This window comes from Chlorocebus sabaeus, chromosome 22, assembly GCF_047675955.1.
Source record: "Chlorocebus sabaeus isolate Y175 chromosome 22, mChlSab1.0.hap1, whole genome shotgun sequence".
NCBI classification, from domain to species: Eukaryota; Metazoa; Chordata; class Mammalia; order Primates; family Cercopithecidae; genus Chlorocebus; species Chlorocebus sabaeus.
This window is the reverse complement of record NC_132925.1, coordinates 6,783,977-6,807,386: the sequence shown is the minus strand read 5'-3', so window position 1 is coordinate 6,807,386 and position 23,410 is coordinate 6,783,977.

Here is a 23,410-nt window from a genome sequence, read left to right as displayed (position 1 = left end):
GATATTTAACTCGACTTTTTTCTATTTTTTCTGACAACCCTACTATCATCATTTATCTAAGCCTTTCTAATTTCTGCAGGTGACATTCTTGGACCCTCTTTTACTTGGTTCTGCATAAAAAAATTTACATGAAGGAAAAAATATTATACTTCATATAATACCAACATCTCCAATAATCAACCACACTTTACTTTTTTTTCTCTTTTCCTAGGAAGAGGCTTATGGGTTCACTTAATAATACAGCTATTTCTATTACATCTCAATAAGCCATGTGAGACAGTGGCTGATGCCAACTGCTGGTAGCTTCTTTGGAATGAGAGCCTTTTAAGACATTTGTCCTCAGCATCGGACTTTAATTGCAATTACTGGACAACATACACACAAGTTCAGCTGGACATCTTATTATACATACAATATCTCTCCATCCTGAAGCAGTCATTATTTTAGAAAATATTCATGTTCTCTAATTCAGACAGACAATAACATTTATTCCGGCATAAAACTTCCCCAAACTCAGAATCAAGGCTGTTTCTACTCTATAAGAAAGTAAGTAAATATTATTTTCTTTCCTTTGATTGTCAGTGTCTCCAACTCTTGCTAAAACTTTCTCCTTAATTTTTAACATAACTGCCATTATTCTGCACTGCTTTGGCCATACCAGAAACTCAACCTGAATCTAAATGTTTGTAAAGTATTTCCTTTCTGACTTCTGTAGCAACAGCTTCTGCCACTCTAACACACCCAGCAGCACTCAGAACCAACTCTTACAAGTATGATTTTGATAATATCACTCATTTTCCCAGACCCTGAAGTAGAACAGGCAGACTTTAAGGCAAAGAAGCATAAAGTTGAACTATAATAAGCTCTGTAAATTGTGTCTACTATACTAAAATACCTCGTTGGTATGCAATTTGTAAGAATCTTTTGATCAATTATTGGCCACCAAGAACCATTAGTCAGTCATAAGATTCTTCCAGTGAGAATACATAATCAGCTTCATAAAGCGCTGCTAGTGCCTATTAGAAGTGCCTTCGCAGGAAAAGAGTGAGTTAACCGTTCCAAATTGTTTTAAAGCAAATACTTATAAGATACATTGCAATGCAAAAAAATTGTTTTTCAGCCACTCTTAAAAAACAAGATTGTGTCTCTGACAATAAAATAGTTTTTCATGTGCCTAAAAGAAAACTTATCATCAGGAAATATTTTAGTCCTCTGTTTTCACTCTCAGTGAGAGGAAATAAGAGACTATTAACAAATTTTAAATTGATATATAATATGTACCCAAGATATTTGATGGAGATGTATCTATAATAACATTGCCTAAATAAGAAAAATACTTTTTTTAATATGACTGCTGATTGTTACAATTACATATTGTACCACCTCGGTCATAAATAAAACATGCAGAAACAGTTCACCCACTCCTAACTCTGGTGGACTGAGGTGTTCTGTATGAGTGGTTTTCCACGCAAAAGGTGTTGACTAACTGAAGTGCCAGTTTTAAATGTTAGGTGTGTCAAGTAGGGTGGTTGCTCTAAATATGTTAGACACACTTTTGCTTAATTGCATTTAATGTACTTGGAATAGCTTTGTCATTTTTATCTCTATAATTTGAGCTTATAATTATATACCTGTTATTCTAACTTATGGAAATATATAAATAACTCTGTGGAGCTACATAATGATGTGTAAGACTATGAGTTTCTTGACTAAAAGTTGGCAGACTGACATGTATTTTATTTTTTCCCAGTCTTTTCTATTTCTTTTAGTTTCTACTGATTTTGTTAGTGTGTCTCCCAGTGGCATCACAATATTACTACATGTAAAATCAATGACCCTAATTTTGGCCTGGGGTGATGACTGATGAGTCCATACAATAACTGAATTCATAATACCCTTCAGATGGCTTTTCTCCAAGAGCTGATTGCTTGGATTCGTCAGGAGAGTCTACTTAGAATAGGTGCTTCCTTAAAATTGCATAAAGAACTTCTAGTTTCAGCATCAACATGTAAAGTCAGAACATGGAGTCATCCGTTCTATCCTATTAACAAGAAAAGCAAAAAAACTTAAAATCAACTGTACTTGGCCCATCAACTGCCAAACTGCTACCCCAAAATCTGGAGTGACAGGTTTTCCTATGAAAGGGCCGTATATGCAAAGCAACTCCCAAATGCCAAAGAAACAAGAAACCGAATAAGGGAGCAGACAAATCAGTGTGGGGGGTTGGGTGATTTAATGAGGGAACTTCCAGACAGAAATGTGGTCTTGAGTGGCTGCAAGACATGTAGATCTCTGCATGGTTACTCCCGAGAATCAAGGCTTCTATGCCATAAATAAAGGGTATACGTGCTCCAGCAAGACAATTAAAGGCAACCCTTCAGTACAGGCAAGCACACTATGAACATCATAGCCTGTAATTTGTGCGGTCACATCGAGGTTGTTTTAGTCTTACACTAGGGGCAGAAAATAAAGTAGAAACCAAGAGGCATTCACAGGACTGGGGCTAGTCAACCCTCAACATGGTGAATGGCCACCAAGACGGCGTCACTTTTGTCTCCACACAGAAGGATACGGAGATTCACAACTGAGATCTACTTACCAGAAACAGCTTACGTGGTTGGAAGACTTCAATGGTGATTTTTTAAAATTGCTAGAGGCTGAGTGTGGGCATTTGCTGAGAATGAAAAAATCCTGAGGGCCTCAAACTTCGCACTTGGTGGATCTGATCTTAGTGAGTCTCATCAGGTTGTCAAGGTGAAGGGCCAGGAAAAAACACCATTCTGTCTCTGGCAGCAGTAGAGGAACCATTTAAAAATACACTCAGAGGCCAGGCGGGCGGATCACGAGGCCAGGAGATCAAGACCATCCTGGCTAACACGGTGAAACCCCGTCTCTACTAAACATACAAAAACAAAACTAGCGGGTGTGGCGGCGCTGCCTGTGGTCCCAGCTACTCGGGAGGCTGAGGCAGGAGAATGGCGGGAACCCAGGGGGCGGAGAATGGCGGGAACCCGGGGGGCGGAGAATGGCGGGAACCCGGGGGGCGGAGAATGGCGGGAACCCGGGGGGCGGAGCTTGCAGTGAGCCGAGTTCGCGCCACTCACTCCAGCCTGAGAGACTGAGCGAGACTCTGTCAAAAAAAAAAAAAAAAATACACCCAGAGCGTTTTCCATAACAAAGTCCTACTCAACAGGGAAAAGATTGTACCAGAACCTCATTCATCTGGGAAGAAATGGAATCCATAAGAAGAGAGACAGCAGGAACAGCACGTAAGTCCTACACTATAGAGGGTCAGTTGATTTCCACAGGGACGATGGTTGACAATTCTAATACTGATACCCAGGCACACCGGAATAGCAGACTTAAGTAAATAATGAGTGGCAGATTGTGGGAGCTACGGTTCTCAATATTAGAGTGGAAATTCACACATAAGCAGAGGGAGTAGGCTGCAATGATCCATATAGTCGTGGAGGATTATTGTTGGAGACATTGACAATAATTCATATGTAGCTTAATATAGATACAGATGTTTACATATAGAAATATTTATAGATATGTGAACATATACAGGCTGGAGTGGACACATTTAATTATTTTACCCTCTCACCTGAAAGGGCCTGAAAGCAATAAACATCCAGTGGCAATGACTACACCAACAACCTAAGTCTTGATTTATAATTCCATTCTCAAATGAAAAGAACCAGGGTCTTTAGAGAAATGGCTGATTCTAAGATTTATGCAGGAAATATACAAGAAGCGCCTGGAGCATCTTGTAGTGCCTAAAACATAAGGAATCTTCCCCCACAAAAAAAAAATCAGGCACACAATAATGTGAGAATGTCAAAGAGGCATAGGATGCAACTAAAGGAGCTTCGGATAGTTTAAAAAAAAAAAAAAAGGAACAACTTGAACAATAAAATAGAGAAGTAATGGATTATAAACTATAGGAAAACATAAATATCTATGGGGCTTAATAATATAAATAAAAGGTTACATAAATTAATTAATTAATGAGAGAGGAAAGACAAACTTTCCATGCTTAAGAATCCCAAATAATTTACCAGCATATCTGATTTTGTTTTGCCTTACTTTATTGCATTTTACAGATGTTACAGTTTTTACAAATTAAAGATTTATGTCAATTCCATGTTGAGCAAATGCCATTATTCCAAAAACATGTGCTCACTTTGCATTTCTGGTAATTCTCATAATATTTCAAACATTATTATTATTCTCACAATATTTCAACATTGTTATTATTATATCTGTTATGTTGATCTTTGATCAGCTAGCAACTTTTGGTGTTATTAGTGTAGCTGTTTTGGGAATCCAGGAACTGTGCCCATATAGAACAATAAACCTAATCAATAAATGTTGTGTGTGTTCTGACTGCACTACTGACCAGCTGTTTCCCTATATCACTCCCTCTGCTCCGGACTCCTCATTTCCTGAGACACAACAATACAGAAATTAGGCCTATTAACAATTGTATAATGGTCTCTAAGTGTTCAAGTAAAAGAAGAATAGTAGGTCTCTCACTTTAAATCTAAAGCTAGAAATGATTAAGCTTAGGAGGAAGACATTGTAGAAAACTGAGTCAGGCCCAAAGAGAGGCCATTTTTCAACAGTTAATCAACTTGTAAATGCAAAAGAAAAGTTCTTGAGGAAATTTAAAATGTTACTCCAGTGAACACACAAATGACAAGAGAACAAATCAGGCTTATTGCTAATATGGAAAAAGTTTTAGTAATCTTGATAGAAGGTCAAACTAACCATAACATTTACTTAAGCCAAAGCCTAATCCAGGGCAAAGCCCTAACTCTCTTCAATTCTGTAAATGTTGAAAAAGATGAGAAAACTTCAGAAGAAAAGTTGGAAGTTAGCAGAGGTAGGCTCATGAGATTTAAGGAAAGAAGCTATTTCTGTGAGGTCAGAGTGGGAGACTGAGCAGCATGTATCAATGTAGAAGCCATAACAAGCCATCCAGAAGATCTACGTAAGATCATAGATGAAAATGGCTACCCTAAATAACGGATTATCAATGTAGACAAAACAGAATTCTGTTGGAAGATGATCACTAGGACTTTCATAGCTAGAGAGGAGAGATCTATGCCTGGTTTCAAAGCTTCAAAAGACAGGCTGACTCACTTATTAAGGACTAAGGCAATTGGTGACTTTAAATTGAATCCAAGACTCACTTACCATCCCTGAAATCTTAAGGTCCTTGAGAATAATCCTAAATCTACCCTGCATATGCTCTAGAAATGGAGCAACCAAACCTGGATAACAGCACAACTGTTTACAGCATTATTGACTGAATATTGTAGGCCCACTATTGAGACCCACTGCTCAGAGGAGAAAGCTTTCTTTCAAAATGTTACTGTTGCTTGAAAATGAAACTTGTCACCCAGGAGCTCTGATGGAAAGGTACAAGGAGAATAATGTTTTCATGACTGCCAATGCAACATCTATTCTTGAGCACATGAATCAAGAGGTAGTTTTGATTTTTAATTTTTTTATTTAAAAATATATTTTTTAAAGCTTAGCTGCCATAAGTTGTTATTTCTGGGCAAAGTAAACAGAAAACCAGGCCAAGCACAGTGGCTTACACCTGTAATCCCAGAACTTTGGGAGGCCTAAGTGAGCAGATCACCTGAGGTTGGGAGTTTGAGACCAGCTTCGCCAGCATGGTGAAACCACATCTCTATTCAAAATACAAAAAAAAAAAAAAAACATTAGCTAGGTGTGGTGGCAGGTGCCTGTAATCCCAGCTACTTGGGAAGCTGAGGCAGGAGAATTGCTTGAACCCAGGAGGTGGAGATTGCAGTGAGCCTAGATGGCACCATTGCACTCCAGCCTGGATAGCATAGCGAGACTCCATCTCAAGAAAAAAAAAAAAAAGAAAAGAAAAAACAAACAAAAAAACACCTTCTGGAAAGGATTCAGTATTCTAGATGTCATTAGGTGCATTCATAATTTATAAAAGGAGGCCAAAATATTAACATTAACAGGAATGTAGAATGAATTAATTCCAACCCTCATGGATGACTTTGAGGAGTTCAAAACATCAGTAAAATAAGTAACTGCAGATGTGATGGAAATAGCAAGAGAATTAGAAGTAGAAGTGGAACCTGAAGAAGTAACTGAATTGGTGTAACCTCATGATAAAACTTAAATAGATGAAACATTGCCTCTTATGGATCAGCAAAGAAACTGGTTTCTTGAGGTAAAATCTACTTCTGGTGAAAATGCTGTGTACATTGTTGAAGTGGCAATGAAGGGTTTAGAATATTACATAAACTTAGCAGGGTTTGCAAGAGTTGACTCCAATTTTGAAAGAAGTTCTGTGGATAAATGCTATTAAACAGTTTTGCATGCTACAGAGAAATCTTTTGTGAAAGGAAGAGCCAATCAATGTGACAAACTCCGTTATCATCTTATTTAAGAAATACTACAGCCACCCTAAACTTCAGCACTCCTCCAACCTGAGCAGTCAGCAGCCATCAGCATTCAAGCAAAACCCTCTACCAGCAAAAACATTTTGACTTGCTGAAGGCTCAGATGATTATGTTAGTATTTATTAGCAACAAAGAATTTTTAAATTAAGGTATGTACATCTTTCTAGATGTAATACTGTTATACAATTAATATAATACAATGTAGGAGAAACATAAATTTTATATTCACCAAAAAATTTGTGTGACTTTATTGCGATATTCAATTTGGAGTCCAGAACAGAAACCATAATATCTCTGAAATGTGTCTTTATTAGATACTGTGTCCTCACAGAAGAAGCCTAACTCTCCACTTCTTATTTATGGGCTTTACATAGTTAATTTATTTCAAAGAGTGAAAAAAAAAGAGCAGAGGAGTAACTTTATAGTTAGAAAACCTGACAAACACTATCTCAGTCAGGTGATAAAGTTGGTCAAGGTCATAAAAACAAGAAAAATCTAAGAAATTGTTCTAGTAGGCTGAGCACGGTGGCTCACGCCTGTAATCCCAGCACTTAGGGAGGCTGAGGTAGGTGGATCACCTGAGGTCAGTAGTTCGAGACCAGCCTGACCAACATGGTGAAACCCCATCTCTACTAAAACTACAAAATTATACGGGCATGGTGGCGCATGCCTATAATCACAGCTACTCGGGAGGCTGACGCAGGAAAATTGGTTGAACCTGGGAGGCGGAGGTTGCAGTGAGCCAAGATCACGCCATTGCATTCCAGCCTGGGCAACAAGAACAAAACTCCGTCTCAAAGAAAAAAAGATTTAAAGATATATATATATGTGTGTGTGTGTGTGTGTGTATATATATATATAGTTCCAGTCAAAAGGCACCTAAGAAACATGACTAAACCAAACTAAGTTCAATGTGATAGCCTGGATGGAATGCTGAGGCAGAAACAGGACATTAGGTAAAAACTAAGAGAATCTGTATAAACCATGAACTTTAGTTAATAACAATTTATTACTATTGGCTCATTAATTGTAATAAATACACTACATAAAAATAATATGTTAGTAATAACTTCTATGTTGCATTTATGTGAACTCTACTATTTTGTCAATTTTTCTATAAATCTAAAACTGTACCAAAAAACGCTACTAAAATGTATAAACCTGTTCTTTTCGACTTTATGCTGGCTAAAGTCTTTATTAAGAAGTGGTATGACTTAATTTACACTTAGAATGAAGTGTAAATGATTTATTTGAATGTTAACAAGGGAACAACTATATAGTTAAATATACATATATAAACACACACAGATACATGTTGTGATATAGATATACATACATATATATATATATAAGGGGTCTTCAAAATATTCATGGAAAATTTCTGAGGAAACTATGCATGGATTTCAATTTTTTCGCACAAAAATAGACTCATTAACTTGTTAACTTGTTAGAATATATCTGAACAGCATGTAATTTAGGGCACTAAGAAGGATAAGACATCAGTTTGAAAAGAATCTTATGAAAGCAACATGAATTCTGCTAAAATTGAAGCATGAACAAACATCAAATTTATAATGAAGCTTAGGTTGAAGAATGGTAAAATCACTGATGCTTTACAAAAATTTTATGGAGAAAATGCCCCCAAATAAATCAGCAGTTTATAAATGGATAACTTGTTTTAAGTAGGGATGAAATGATGTTAAAGATGAAGCCTGCAGTTAGACCACATACGTCAACTTTCAAGGGAAAAAAATGAATCTTGTTTATGTCCATGCTGAAGAAGACAAACAAGTAACAGAAGGTACAGAAAATATAATAGCCAACACCACAGACATCTCAATTGGTTTGACATACCTAATTCTCACTGAGAAATTAAAGTTGAGCAAACTTTCTACTCAATGGATTCCAAACCATTGTGTTCAGATCAACTGCAGATAACACTATGGCTTTTAGTGGAAATTTTAAGCAAGTGAGGTAAAAATGTTGAGGGATTACTTAAAATAATTGTAACAGGAGATGAAACATTTCTTTACCAGTATGATCCTGTGGACAAAACACAATCAAAGCAATGGCTACAAGAGGTGAAAGTAATGTAGTCAAAGTAAAAGCAGACTGGTCGAAAGCAAAGGTCATGGCAACAATTTGGGGGATGCTCAAAATCGTTTTGTTTGTTGATTTTCTGGAGAACCAAGAAACAATAACATTTGCTTTGGATGAGAATATTTTGAGAAAGTTAACCAAAGTTTTAGCAAAAGACACTTTGGAAAGCTTCACCAGAGTCCTTCTTCACCGTAACAATGCCCCTGCTCATTCCTCTCATCAAATAAGGGAAATTTTGTAAGAGTATCATTGAGAAATCATTAGACATCCACTATGTAGCCTTGATTTGGCTTCTTTTGACTTCTTTTAGTTTTCCAAGCTTGAAAAAGTATTCAAATGGCGTTCTTTTTTTTTGTTAGTAACGTAACAAAAACTGCATTAATATAGTTAAATTTCCAGGAATCTCAGTTCTTTAGGGATAGACTAAATGGCTGGTATGATTGCTTACAAAAGTGACTACAAGTTGATGAAAATTATTTTAAGAAATCCAGGAGCTGTTTTTTTAATAAGATTGACAAAATAAATGGACCACTAGCTAGATGAATAAAGAATAAGAGATAGAAGATCAAATAGACACAATAAAAATGATAAAGGGGATATCACCACTGACCTCACAGAAATACAAATTATCATCAGAAAGTACTATGAACACCTCTCCACAAATAAACTAGAAAATCTAGAAGAAATTAATAAATCTCTGGATACATACACCTCCCATAACTGAACCAGAAAGAAGTCAAATCCCTGAATACACCAATAACAAGTTCTGAAACTGAGGCAGTAATTAATAGCCTACCAATGAAAAAAAGCCAAGGACCATACAGATTCACAGCTGAATTCTACAAGAGGCACAAAGAGGAGCTGGTACCATTCCTTCTGAAACTATTACAAACAACAGGAAAATAGGGAATCCTCCCTAACTCATTTTATAAGGCCAACATCATCCTGATACCAAAACCTGGCAGAGACACCACAAAAAATGAACATTTCAGGCCAATATCCCTGAAGAACATCAATGTAAAAATCCTCAATAAAATACTGGCAAACCAAATTCAGCAGCACATCAAAAAGTTATCCACCACAATCGAGTAGGCTTCATCCCTAGGATGCAAGACTGGTTCAACATACACAAATAAAAAAATGTAATGCATCATATAAACATGACCAATGACAAAAAACACATGATTGTCTTAATAGATGCAGAAAAGGTCTTTGATAAAATTTGACATCCCTTCATGCCAAAAATTCTCAATAAACTAGGTATTGTTGGAACGTATCTCAAAATTATGAGAGCTGTTTAGACAAATCCATAGCCAATATCACACTGAATGGGCAAAAGCTGGAAACGTTCCTTTTGAAAATCAGCACAAGACAAGGATGCCCTCTCTCACCACTCCTATTCAACATAGCATTGGAAATTCTGGCCAGGGTAATCAGGCAGGAGAAAGAAATAAAGTATATTCACATAGCAAGAGAGAAAGTCGAATTGTCCCCGTTTGCACACTACATGATTGTATATTTAGAAAACCCCATCTCTTCAGCCCCCAAACTCCTTAATCTGATAAACATCTTCAGCAAAGTCTCAGGATACAAAATCGACATGCAAAACTCACAAGCATTCCTGTACACTAGCAATAGACAAGCAGAGAGCCAAATCATGAATTAACTCCCATTCACAATTGCTACAAAGAGAATAAAATACCTAGGAATACATCTTACAAGGGATGTAAAGGACCTCTTCAAGGAGAACTACAAACCACTGCTCAAGGAAATAAGAGAGGACACAAACAAATGGAAAAACATTCCATGCTCATGGATAGGAAGAATCAATATTGTGAAAATGGCCATATTGCCCACAGTAATTTATAGATTCAATGCTATTCCTATCAAGCTACCATTGACTTTCTTCACAGAATTGGAAAAAACTACTTTAAATTTCAAATGGAACCAAAAGAGAGCCCACATTGCCAAGACAATCCTAAGCAAAAAGAACAAAGCTAGAGGTATCACGCCACTAGACTCCAAACTATGCAACAAGGCTACAGTAATCAAAACAGCATGGTACTGGTATCAAAACAGAGATATAGACCAATGGAGCGGAGGTCCCAGAAATAACACCACACATCTACAACCATCTGACCTTTGACAAACCTGACAAAAATAGGCAATGGAGAAAGAATTCCCTATTTAATAAATGGTGCTGGGAAAACTGGCTAGCCATATACAGAAAACTGAAACTGGACTCCTTCCTTACACCTTATACATACATTAACTCAAGATGCAGTAAAGATTACAATGTAAAGCCCCAAACCATAAAAACCCTATAAGAAAACCTAGTCAATACCATTCAGGACATAGGCATGGTCAAAGATTTCATGACTAAAACACCAAAAGCAATTGCAACAAAAGCCAAAATTGACAAATGGGATCTAATCAAATAAAAGAGCTTCTGCACAGTGAAAGAAACTATCATCAGAGTGAAAAGGGAACCTACATAATGGGAGAAATCATTTGAAAGCTACTCATCTGACAAAGGTCTAATATCCAGAATCTACAAGGAACTTAAACAAATTTACAAGAAAAAACAAACAACCTCATCAAAAAGTTGGGGAAGTATATGAATAAACACTTCTCAAAAGAAGACATTCATGCAGCCAACAAACAAACAAAAACTCATCATCACTGATCATTAGAGAAAAGCAAATCAAAACCAGAATGAGATGTCATCTCATACCAGTTAGAATGTCAATTATTGAAAAGTCAGGAAACAACAGATGCTGGCAAGGCTGTGGAGAAATAGGAATGCTTTTACACTGTTGATGGGAATGTAAATTAGTTCAACCATTGTGGAAGACAGTGTGTCAATTTCTCAAGGATCTAGAACCAGAAATACCATTTGACCCAACAATCCTATTACTGGGTACATACCCAAAGGATTATAAATCATCCTACTATGAAAACATATGCACACGTATGTTTATCACAGCACTATTTACAATAGCAAAGACTTGGAACCAACCCAAATACCCATCAATGACAGACTGGATAAAGAAAGTGTGGCACGTATACACCACAGAATACTATGCAGCCATGAAAGAATGAGTTCATGTCCTTTGCAAGGACATAAACGAAGCTGAATGCCATTATCCTTAGCAAACTAACACAGGAGCAGAAAACCAAACAACACATGTTCTGGCTCATAAGTGGGAGTTGAACAATGAGAATACACTGACACAGGTAGGAGAACATCCCACACCGGGGCCTGCCAGGGGTTTGGGGGAAAGGGGAGGGAGAGCATTAGGACCAATACCAATATACGCAAGGCTTAAAACCCAGATGATGAGTTGATAGGTATGGCAAACCACCATGGTCCATGTGTACCTATGTAACAAACCTGCACATTCTGCACATGTATCCCAGAACTTAAAGTAAAATACAAAAATAGTTTATGTTTTCTATTTTCATATTTTAATTCCATTTTTATGAACTTTTTGAAGTCCCCTGTGGACACTATACGTATACATTCAAATAAATATTCTGGGATCTGCCAGATAGAATGAATAGTTTAACTAACTTGTTAGGTTATTGTAATATGTCAGTAAATATATAGGAAGAAAGAGGAAATACAAGATATTTTGAAACCAAAACAATATTGGATAGAGCAATGGGGTCATGAAAAAAGCTAAAACCTGACCACAGTTTGAGTAGAAGTTCAACAAACAAAAGAACATGTAAAAAAGAAAAAAATAACAGGATGGGGGGAAATTAATATTTTAGTGTGAAGGAAGAAAGCTGAAGATTTTTCCATTTAATTACTTCTTTGTTGTCCTTGAATTAAGAGTACAAATCATCTGCTGAGAATCAATAAGGGTATCATAGGGCCAGAAGTCTAAAAAGGTGAAAAATGATTTAATAAGATAGCAGTGCTGTCATGGGACTGCAGAAGATTATTAGGTAGATGGAAAGTTGAAAAGGGAGTCACTGAGTTAATGGAGCCAAAATAATGTGACATTTTAGTTAGAGTGGGATGAATAAGTTTATCATTTTAGAGATATAATAGTATGAGGGAAATGACAAATCCTTAGTTTGTGGACAGAGAAGAGTATAGCTTAAGTGTGGAGGAGGTAAAATATTCTACTCAACTGGATGACTGTGGTGCTGCGTGGGCCACCCATGTGGAAAATAATATCACCCAGGATGATACACTGATTAGATAGATAAGAATACAGGAAATGTGTCTGCAGAACTGAAGAGGAGTGAATAGGAAGTTAACAGTTGATTCTGAGTAGGAGAGTGGAGATAGGCTGTGGTAAATATGAACATGAGATTCAGATGAGACAGTATGGCATGTGAGTATGGTGGAGCAATGTCTTAGACTGGCAAGGGAAACCTGGATGAGCACTCAAATGTTCTACCAATATGAAGTAGATGACTTTAGGATAATGTGCATCCCTGATCACTCTAGAAGTGATGGATTCCAAGGGAAGTGTAAGAGATGGAGAAAATACTCTGTGGATATAGAGGAACTATAGTTTACATATTTTTCTGTGTTCATGAGTAGAGTCAGGTGCCTATCAATCTATCTTCTTAGCTATTTATGTTTCACAAAGGTACTACATTTAATAGTAGGTAATATATATATTTTAAAAATGTAATGTAATGTACTTACATTTTCTTATTTTATAAAATCAAAGGTGTATGTAATCTACTTCTGCCATTCTTACATAAGCTCAATATAAACTTATAATATTGGTGGGTTTGTATTGTGATGATATTGTTTCCAAAACTCTTTTTAAATACATCAAACTTGCTGTAGGTTCTTTTCTAAGAAATGCCAGTTGTCCAGTTGCATAAAATATATCATTGAAAGCACATACAGATGCCCCTCATTGAAAAGGATTACTTTTAAAAATCTTAACCATAGTAGATTCAGCATGGCTTTTAAAGTGATATTAAATTTTTTAGCAGCAACGAACAAAGATCACCCGATTAGAAAAAGTAAAAAAGATGCCTTTGGGTAATTAGGAATTCATTAAGTATGTGAATACCTGCAGAGCTGGCAAGCCCTTTCTATTCTTGTTTTACCATACTTCATAGAAAAGTTCCCAAGATGTTTTAAGCTATTACCTTAGTTCTTGACTGGGTAAACTGGCATGTCAACTGGATTTAAAAATAAATCTTTCTCACTCTCCTCTTTGACTTACATCTCCTTGTTTCTGAAGCATTTTGACTTTTCTCGTGGTTAATAATTCTTCAAAGTTAAACCAGCTTGTCTTCATTGATTCCTTTCTTCATCAGATGCTCTTGTGGCTCTGCTGTGCTTTTAGAGTTGTTTCTGTGAACCGGTATGGCCTTAAGGTGATCAACTTGAAAGGAAGGGGAAATAAATGCTTGAATTTTCTTCCATATAAAAATGAATCTGGCCTTTTCTATTGTGCTGTGCCTGTCTTTTGTTTTCCACTGGGTTTTATTTCTTTCTTTGGTCTTTACACCTTTTTTCAGGTTTCTTTGGGGGGGGTGGTGGGGGAGCGTTGTTTTTTCTTTCTCCCCTCTTACATGTTTTATCTGTTCCCAGAAGAATTGTGTGGTGCTATGACTGACAGGAGTAGCTTTCCTTCTCTACAATACTGAGCCAGGTCAACCATTTATTTTATGTTTGTCTTTTTGCTTTCAATAACTTGTAGCCAATGCAGCCTGTTTGATTTGACAACTGCTTTTAGAAGTGTATCTAGCAGAGAGAAATTTTGCAAAATCAGCTCAGACCCCAACTTTTGAAGGCTCCATGTTGCTGAATCCTGTGTAGTTACTCTGAGAGGCAGACAATAAGTTTTGCAAGCTGAAGCTAAATATCAGGTAAATCATATCTGAAAAAATTAAAATCAGCCCAGAAACTCTGCCATCATTGCCATAACAAAGAAACGATTCCATTTCAGTACCTATGTTTCAGGTTCTCTTTTTGGTGAGTAATGTTCTTTTTCATGGTCGTTAACTAATGTTGATTTGAACTAGATTTTGAAATGGTAGGGTGAGAGGAATTCTCAGGGAAGAATAACAATGTGATTTGCTCCAGTTTCTCTCAGTCTAAGAGCTGATACTTGGTCTTGGCTATCTTATTGTTTTCCTGTGAGTTTAGTCTTCGTTTTTTCTCTTTCCCCAGCTAGTACCTGCGTACATAACACTGCCACCCCTAATATAAATAAGTACCACCTACCCATAGCTAGCCTTCCCAAATCTAATCTCTCCTCTCATTGTTGCTAGACTATTTCATTTACAAAAGTTGGAAAAGTCTAAAAAATTTCTTATTTAATTTCATTGCTCAAAAGCTTTTATGTATTTTGTGTTTCCCATCCCACTAAATTTTTATGTGTCTACTTTTGAAAGTTTCTGCAAACTGATTTCATTCTACTTGTGCAAAGAATTTAAATTTAGTACCAAACATTTCTTTTTGTTTAATATCAGGTTAGTATTGTCCTTGCCCTATATTGACTTATAATTTTGAAATTATGCATTCATGAAGGCTACTGTATTTACCTGTGAGTTTTTCTGTCCAACCCTCTGCATTCTTAGAAGCTATACACTCTCATGCCTCCCAGAAAATCTATGTGAAACCCTTTTTATTTCTACTAGTTTTTATTGATCTTAACTTCGATGAATATCTTGTTATAGCAATTGAGCCACAACACTTAGTAAATATATTTCTATGTATTCTGTTCTTGTATAATATAAGTGGTTTTGGGAACCATGATTATATATTATGTTTTTTGACGGAACAGCCCAATATCTATAATTTTTGTCTGCAAGATTCTGCAGATCTTGCTGAGGATGAAACATATACCAGTTATAATTTATTATATTCAATTAAAAATGATTTCCTGAATTTTTTCCCAATTCCTATTTGCAGAATTTGTATCAGGTGAGTATTACTATTCTTACTTTACAACTTAGAAGATGGAGTATTACATAAGTTGAACAAATTGTCCAAAGCCCAAAATTAGTACTTAGCCAAAAGTAATTAAATGCCAAGCAATTATCTTGGAAAGGGAAAGACTATTTTGTACACTGGAACAACAAAATAAAAACTAAATGGTGATAGTTTTACTTAGGACTTCATTTTAGCCACTTTAATTATTAATATTAATTTGTTTAAAATTTAGATTTATCAATTCCAGAACATAATATTTCTTCTCCTCATTCACTATACTAAAAAAATCATGAAACACTTTTTTCCCTTTGTTTCCTACACTGTCTGGCCTAATAAAATGTAATGCCAAATGTCAGGTACTAAAGACAGACAGCCTCCCAGAAAGACGTGAACGTTTCATTTTTTGATTTTCTGATATTTGTGCCAGAATTTTAGCCCTGGGAATAGGAAGTGAGCATACAAGTGGCCACACTGTAGCATCAGCCAGCAAACGAGCAATGCAAGTTATTAGGAAATTTGAGGAGCTGTTCCACTGACACAGAGTTCAATGGGAGCTTGACATTGAACTGAAAGTTGTGTGTATCAACTCAGCTGGAGAGAGTTGTGTGGGAAGAGCTTTTGATAGCCTCCTACTCCCTTAGGGAATGACATAGGGATTATCCATTTTTATAGTATCAAGCTACAAAAGCAGGATCTTTCCTATACCCTGTAACATCTGACTAAATAAAGTGCACAATAGAGTTTCCAGAGGATATAACTGTAAATGCTACAGACATTCTTAAATTTGGAAGACATGACCTCAATAGTTTTATTTCAGTTTCTCAGAAAGTATCCTCTCCTTATTTGTACTTTACAGAATGTAGTCTTAAAAAGAACATACTGCACTTGTCCTTAGCTTTGTGGTCTACAAAGTGCTTTCATATACACTTTCCTTTGTGAGTAGGTAGGGCGGGGATTCTTAGTCGTGTTTCGTACATGAAACAAAATAAGTGGGTGATTAAATTTGTTCCAAGATTACAAAGAGACATAATCAAACCCATATCTTTTGGTTTCCAAATGCAAAACTTTCATTTCCATGAAGGGAAAGTTTCTGATGAAACTCTGACATTAACCTTTGCCCAGGCAGAATTGTAGTCTGAGTATAATAAAAAGTATTTTAGAATTCAATTTACTGAAAACGTATTCTGATGATAAATACCACCGTATCACTAAATTAAATTTGAAAATATGCCTTCAAACTCAATAGTTAATCATTGACTAAGAAAACTAAGTATAAAACACAGAGAATGCAAGGTCAGGTAAAAAAGCTGAAATGTCTAATAAATCCTACACTTATGTAGGGCTAGGTATGCGAAGGCCAGAAATAGATGATAGAAGATGTCCTTAACATAGTCCATAGAAATTACTTCCCTTTACAAAACTATGTAAATATATTAGGCAACATAAAAGGAGAATTAGATAAAGTTTCCTTACATTGACAGGTAAGGAAACACACTCATAATAGCCAGCAATAAAACTTTCGATGTTGAAAGAAACCTGTTACCTGGAGCATGGAATGAGAATGAGGCTGAAATGAGAACATATTTCCTGGAAAAATTGGAGGAATTCAGATCAGAACATTTTCATGTCATGTGCCCTGAGGGTAATTAAGAAAATGTCAGATGTCATTGATGAACCATTTGCCATTATCTTGAGGAAATCATGAAGGACAAGGATTCTCTGAGGACTGGAGAAAGGAAAATGTTGTGTCCATCCTTATTTTTCTTTGATGATCTTGCTATATACAGGTCAACTGAAAAACCCATTCTAGAATAAATAATTAATCCCAAAGAATCAAAGTTAGTAATTTTCTTGGGAAACCATATCTAATATGTTTAACTTAAGAAACATGCTGAACAGAAAAGCTAAAACAAATTGTTTTATTTAATACTCTGTGCAGTATCTTGGTTTGCAGAACAAACAATTTTAGAAGTAATTTTTGAAAACAACTTATTTAGGCATTTATATATGCAGTAAGTATTCTGAACTTAAAATATTGAGCTTCAAAATAAAACATATAAAATACATGAAAAGGTTGTATAGGTTTATTAATAAGCAGACAACTCTTTCTTCATGGAAAACATTTTTAAAACACTTATAAATAACCAACATTTTAGCAACGCTATGTTGACTAAAAACCAACCCCAAATAAATAAAAATTAAAAATAAATTAAGAAGTATTTTTGAGCCAAACTGCTTCAAAATGAAACTAAATGTATAAAAACTGCTAAAGGTAACTGAAGGCCTTTTTATGTAGACAATGAAAGAGAACCATGATCTGTGATATCCCAACATTACCTCTGTATATATGGGTATTTATATATGCATATAAATGGCAGTAATATAAACTTGTAATGTCTTCATGTGCATTAAAGACTATAGCAAAAATAGTATGGCTTTGGAAAGTTTGTATTTTACAAAGTGAATGCATCTTTAAAATGGGTTTAGAAATCAAAGACAATCAAGAAGACCAACAAATTTAGTTAATGTGTCTGATAGAGTCCATTAAATGAACTACAGGTATGGCTTAGCTTTCTAAGGTAAAAAAAAGCCATTCACTTATTGTAACTATTATTTTCATAACTGAATAATATAATGCATGGAAAAGTGCCAAAGATCTTATTCAACATGGTACCTACTCCATTAAGGGGGCTGATTTTCATCATTATTATTGAATTTCTTTTATGGCGACTGTCAGATAACATTAACAAGAACAAAGCGTTTTAGTCCATTCAGGCTGCTATCTCAAAAATATCATAAACAGGGTGGCTTATGGACAAAAGAAGTTTATTTTTTACCATTCTAAAGGCTGAGAATTCCAAGACTTCAGCAGATATTTTGTCTGATAAGGGCTTGTTCACCTCTTTCATAGGCGGTGCCTTCTCACTGCAGCCTCACATTTGGGAGGTTATAATCGAATGTGTGCTGTTATAAAAGAGGCAAACTCTCTCAGGTCTCCTTTTATAAATGCACTAATCCCATTATAACCTCCCAATGGCTCTACCTCTAAATTTACCACATTTGCAATTAGGGTTCAACATATGATCTTTTGGGGAACACATAGATTCAGACCATAGCACAAAGTAACCAATTTAATTGAGTCATAGATGTTTGAATAGGTGTTTTCTTTGTGCTCTTTGTAACTTTCATATTGTTTTTTGTTTCCAATTGTATTTTTTTTATTAATAGGTTTTTGTTCTAGCTCCTAAACCTGCTCATCAAAAGCGTGGAGACATTTGGGGGAAGAACTAGGACTTGCTCTAGCCTCTCAGATTCCTCTGACGCATATTCCTAAACTACTTTGTAAAGAGAGAGATAAGGACATGCCTACCACATTCAGTCTTACAATTAAAATCTTAGGCTCTATTAGAATCATCTGCATCTCTACATTTTAATTCCTTACTTGGACTGAATGTTTGCACTGTTTCCTGAAATGTATATGTTGAAATCCTAACCCACAATGTGATGGTTTGGAATGTGTGATTTCTAGGAGATAATTAGGTCGTGAGAGTGGAGGCTTAATGAATGGGATTAGGGTTCTATATAAAATACCTCAGGGAGTTTTCTTACACTCTTTCCTCCGTGTGATGATGTAAAAAAAGTCAGCTGTCTGCATCCCAGAATAGAGCCCGGGCCAGAACTCAACCATTCTGGCACCCTTATCTCACACTTCCAGCCTCCAAAACTGTAAGAAATAAATTGATGTTGCCTATAAGCCACCCACTGTGTGGTGCTTTGTTACAGCATCTCAAACTAAGATAGACTACTAGGATTTCCACATTAGAATTAAGAAACCAACTATGTAAATTGGGTGCACTGTTAGAATGAGATTGTCAATGACTGTTGCTTTGGACTCTAGACAGTATATTGAGTCCTGATCTTTACTTCCTATTGGTTTCCTGAGTACACTGACTGTGGTGGTTAGACTAGGAATGAGCCTTAGTGTTTAACGATAAGAATGGTTGCCAGTAGCTAATAATCATCCAGGGTGGGCCTAATGTTAACTGGTGTCAAATATTTGGGGAAGAAAGAAAACTGAAATGTCTCCCTTTGAAGTTCAGGTCTGAAGATGGAGAATCTTTAAGGTGTCAAGTTTCTGGCCAGAAACCTCTGTGGCCAGTGGCATTTTTGCCTGAGCTCTTGTCCTGCATCAAGAAAGAATGAAATACACAGACAGGTGGAGGGTGAGCAAGATGAAGAGGAGCCTTACTGAGCGTCAGGACCACTCAGGAGACCCACAGTGGATATAGCTCCTCTCTGCCGTCAGGTTGCCCCATTGAATGCTCAGCTTTCAGCAGACATGAGGCCCTGGAGTGGGCTGCTCCTTTCTGCAGCTGGTAGTCCTGATGTGTCTGCAGGTCTCTGAAGCTCTCAGTGGAGAAGGTAGCTTCTCTCTGCAGTTGGTCTTCCCATAGTCTGCTCAGCTCTGGCTGAGCCTGGGGTTTTTATGGGCCTTGGACGGGAGGAGGTGTACACCTATTGTTCCATGAGCAGCCATGGGGAAGCCCTGAAAAGGCACCGCAAGTTCTCACTTCAGTCCATAGGACTGGCCGCTCAGTTCCCAGCCTTCAGGCCCTCCATGGCCTGAAGGTGGAACCTCACTGGGGACCTGCACCCTTCCTCTCAGAAACTGCACTGCCTCCCCGTGGTGCCTGGGCTCAGCCGTGACTTTGCTCCAAGATTGGAGCAGGTGCCAACAGCAGAGAGAAACTAGGCAGTGGAAGCAGGCACTTTCAAGCCTACAAGGGCAGAAGGAAAGCCATGGTTTGGGTGGCTGCAGCTGTGCCCAGGGAGTGGCAATGCTACTGCCTGCTCTGTGGAGCAGGAGGCCTAGGTCTGCAGCCATGGCTGGGGTGGTAGCAGCTGCACACGGGGGAGCAGGATTCCTGCCTGCTTCCAGACCCCCAAGAGCACAGGGAGGCTTGGATCTGCAGCCACAACTTCGGCATCTTCAGCCCTACCCAGTAGGGTGGAGCTCTTGCCTACTCCAGGGAGCAGGAGGCCTGGTTATGCCTCCTTTCTGCAGCTGGCATGATGGCATTGGCAAACTATCTGGAGCAGCCACTGCCATCAAACCCTCCCTCTGAAGAGGTACATCTAACTGCCATTAGGATTGGGATGGCAACTGCTCTTAACTGCTTCATGCTGACAGGGGCATTGTTTTGGTGAAAATGGCAGTCAGATATCTAAGGGCCTATCTAGGGGTCCCTGGTACAAAGAGAACCAATCTTCCGAAGCTCCAGTTGCGTAAGTTTGATAGCTTCTAAACAAGAAGAAACAGATTTTACAAGGAGGTTTAGTATGTGATGGGCTAGAGCTGTTTCATCCTGGTGGAAAATATTTAATCTTGTATGGGCACAGTTAAACTTTAAAAGAGAAATAACTGTTTAGGGGAGCGAATAATCCCTTGGGAAGGGGTCCCTGACCCCTTATGGTGAGGAATAGAGCAAAAGTGAGCATAGTAAGTACAGAATATTCTAGGAGGGTTAATTATTAGCATTTATCTTTCATGACTTTTATCGTGAGGTTCCTGACTTCTTTAATCTGGTGCTTCAGGTGCTCTCCTGGGTCAACAGAGCCAATTTCATCAGTTTCCCAGGCCTTAACTTGAGTATAATAAATCCAAGAATCTATTCCAGTGACCTTTATTGCCACAGGAGTAGAAATAAGTGCAGTGTAAGGTGTCTGCCATTGCAGGCCTAGAGAGGGAGAAAGGGATTGGAAGAGACTTTACCAGTACTGAGTCCTCTGGATTGAATAGAGATGGCCTTAGTTCATGGGATTGGGCCGCTAGTAGTTGTTTCAGTTCATGTTGGAAACAGGCCAAAAAGGTTGTTTAATTAAATCGGAGGTTTCTTATTCTAGTAGCAAATTATTAGTAAGAAAATGCAGTCCATACATCATTTCTGAGGGACTTAAACCCGGCTTCAAAGAGGTGTGTCTAACACATAGTAGGGCTACGGGGAGAAGAGTAATCCAGGAGAGATGAATCTCTTGAGCCAGTTTTCTGGAGTCCCTTTTGATAACATAATTTGTCTTTTCTACCTTCCCCAAGGATTGTGGTCTCCAGGCACAATAAAGATGGTATTGTATGCCTAGTGCCTTTGAGACACCCTGAATGAGGGATGTCTCAAAGGCACGAGAAGCCATTACCACTCTGAAGGTACTTAGGAAGTTCAAAGGGAGGAATTATTTCATTAATTAGTACTTTTATCACCTCAGAGGCTTTCTCTGTTTGACAGAGAAATGCTCCTATCACGTTAGTGAAGATATCTCCACATAGTATGAGGTACTGGATGCCCCTTGTCTTTGGCGTATGGGTAAAATTCATCTGCCAGTCTTCCTCCGGAAGTCTCCTATTCTTTGGGTTCCCAGCGGAGAGAAGCTGTCAACTGAGGGAATTATTTTTAAGGCAAGTCTCACAAGCATTAATGACCTGTTTGACAATTTTTAGGAAATTTTTACCTGAGAATAACCTTTGAGCCACTTGATAAGTTTTATCCTTACCTAGGTGAAGGCCAGGTGGAGGATTTTAAAACTTTCCGTTGACTGGAAGCTGGTAGATAGATCTTACCATCCTCTAATTGCAGCCAAACTAAGGACTGAGGGGTGCATGCCTGAGAGGTACCTCATTCTATCTCTGTAGAGGAATGCTGAGGTTTTCTTTTATGGAGCCTTCTCAGATCAGAGAGGCCTCAAGTGGATCAAAAATCTTGGCCCTCTTCCTGCTGACCTAGCTGCTGGCCTACCAACTTATTTCCCTAAGCTATTTTATCTGTCCCCTTTTGGTGGCCTTTACAATGTATTACTGCCACTTTCCATGAACAGAAGACTGAGGATTATAGTCTGTTGATTTCCTGATGGTATTTAATGGGAGACCCACTGTCTGTGAGGAGATCCTCTCTTTCCAGACAGTGGCATGGGCATGGAGAGCTAGGAAAGCATACTTAGCATCAGTGCAAATGTGAACTGTTTTCCCCTTACTTAAGTGCAGCTTTGCTAGTTGAGCACTTGTATCTGAGGAGAGATGCACACTCTTGATAACATCATTCAGGGTGACTCTTGCATAGCCTGCCTCGTGGATCTCATGCTCTGCAAAGGAACTTCAGTCCATAAAGATAATCCAGTCTGGGTTCTCCAAGGGGGTTTCTATGAGGTCCTCTCTGCTCGCATAGGTTTGCACTACTATGTGTTTGCAGTCATTTTCAAGCTCCCCAGCTTCCTGTTGAAGGAAGGTGGCTGGGTTTAGGGAGTGACAGGTTCTTAACTGGAATGCAAATACGCCTAATACCAGAGCTTGATATTTAAGGAGGTGGTTGCCTGTTACCCAGAGACCCCTTAAAAGGACAGAAGACCTATTACATTATATGGGGTATAAACAGTTATGTTATTCCCCTTGGTTAACTTAGTAGCCTCTGGTACCAGCAAAGGTACCCATGCAACTGCCCAGAGGCAGGTAGTCATTCTTTATCTACTAAATAAATCTCCTTGCTTAAGTAGCCATGGGATGCTGGGCTGGACCTCAGGCCTGGGTTAGAACTCCCAGGGCCATTCCCCTTTTTGAAACATGAAGATTGAACGTCTCCCCCAGTGAAATGACTAAGAGCAGGTGCCACAAGCAAGGCTTGTTTTAAAAGGTAAAAGGCCCTTTTAGCCTCTGGTTTCCAAGTTACAGAGTGGGTCTTAGCTGTCTGCATCTCCATTATTAAGTGATACAAGGGATGAGCTATTTCAACATACCTAGGTGTATTAGTCCATTTTCATGCTGCTGATAAAGACATACCTGAGACTGGGCAATTTACAAAAGAAAGAGGTTTATTGGACTTACAGTTCCATGTGGCTTGTGTGGTCTGACAATTATGGCAGAAGGTGAAAGGCACATCTCCCATGG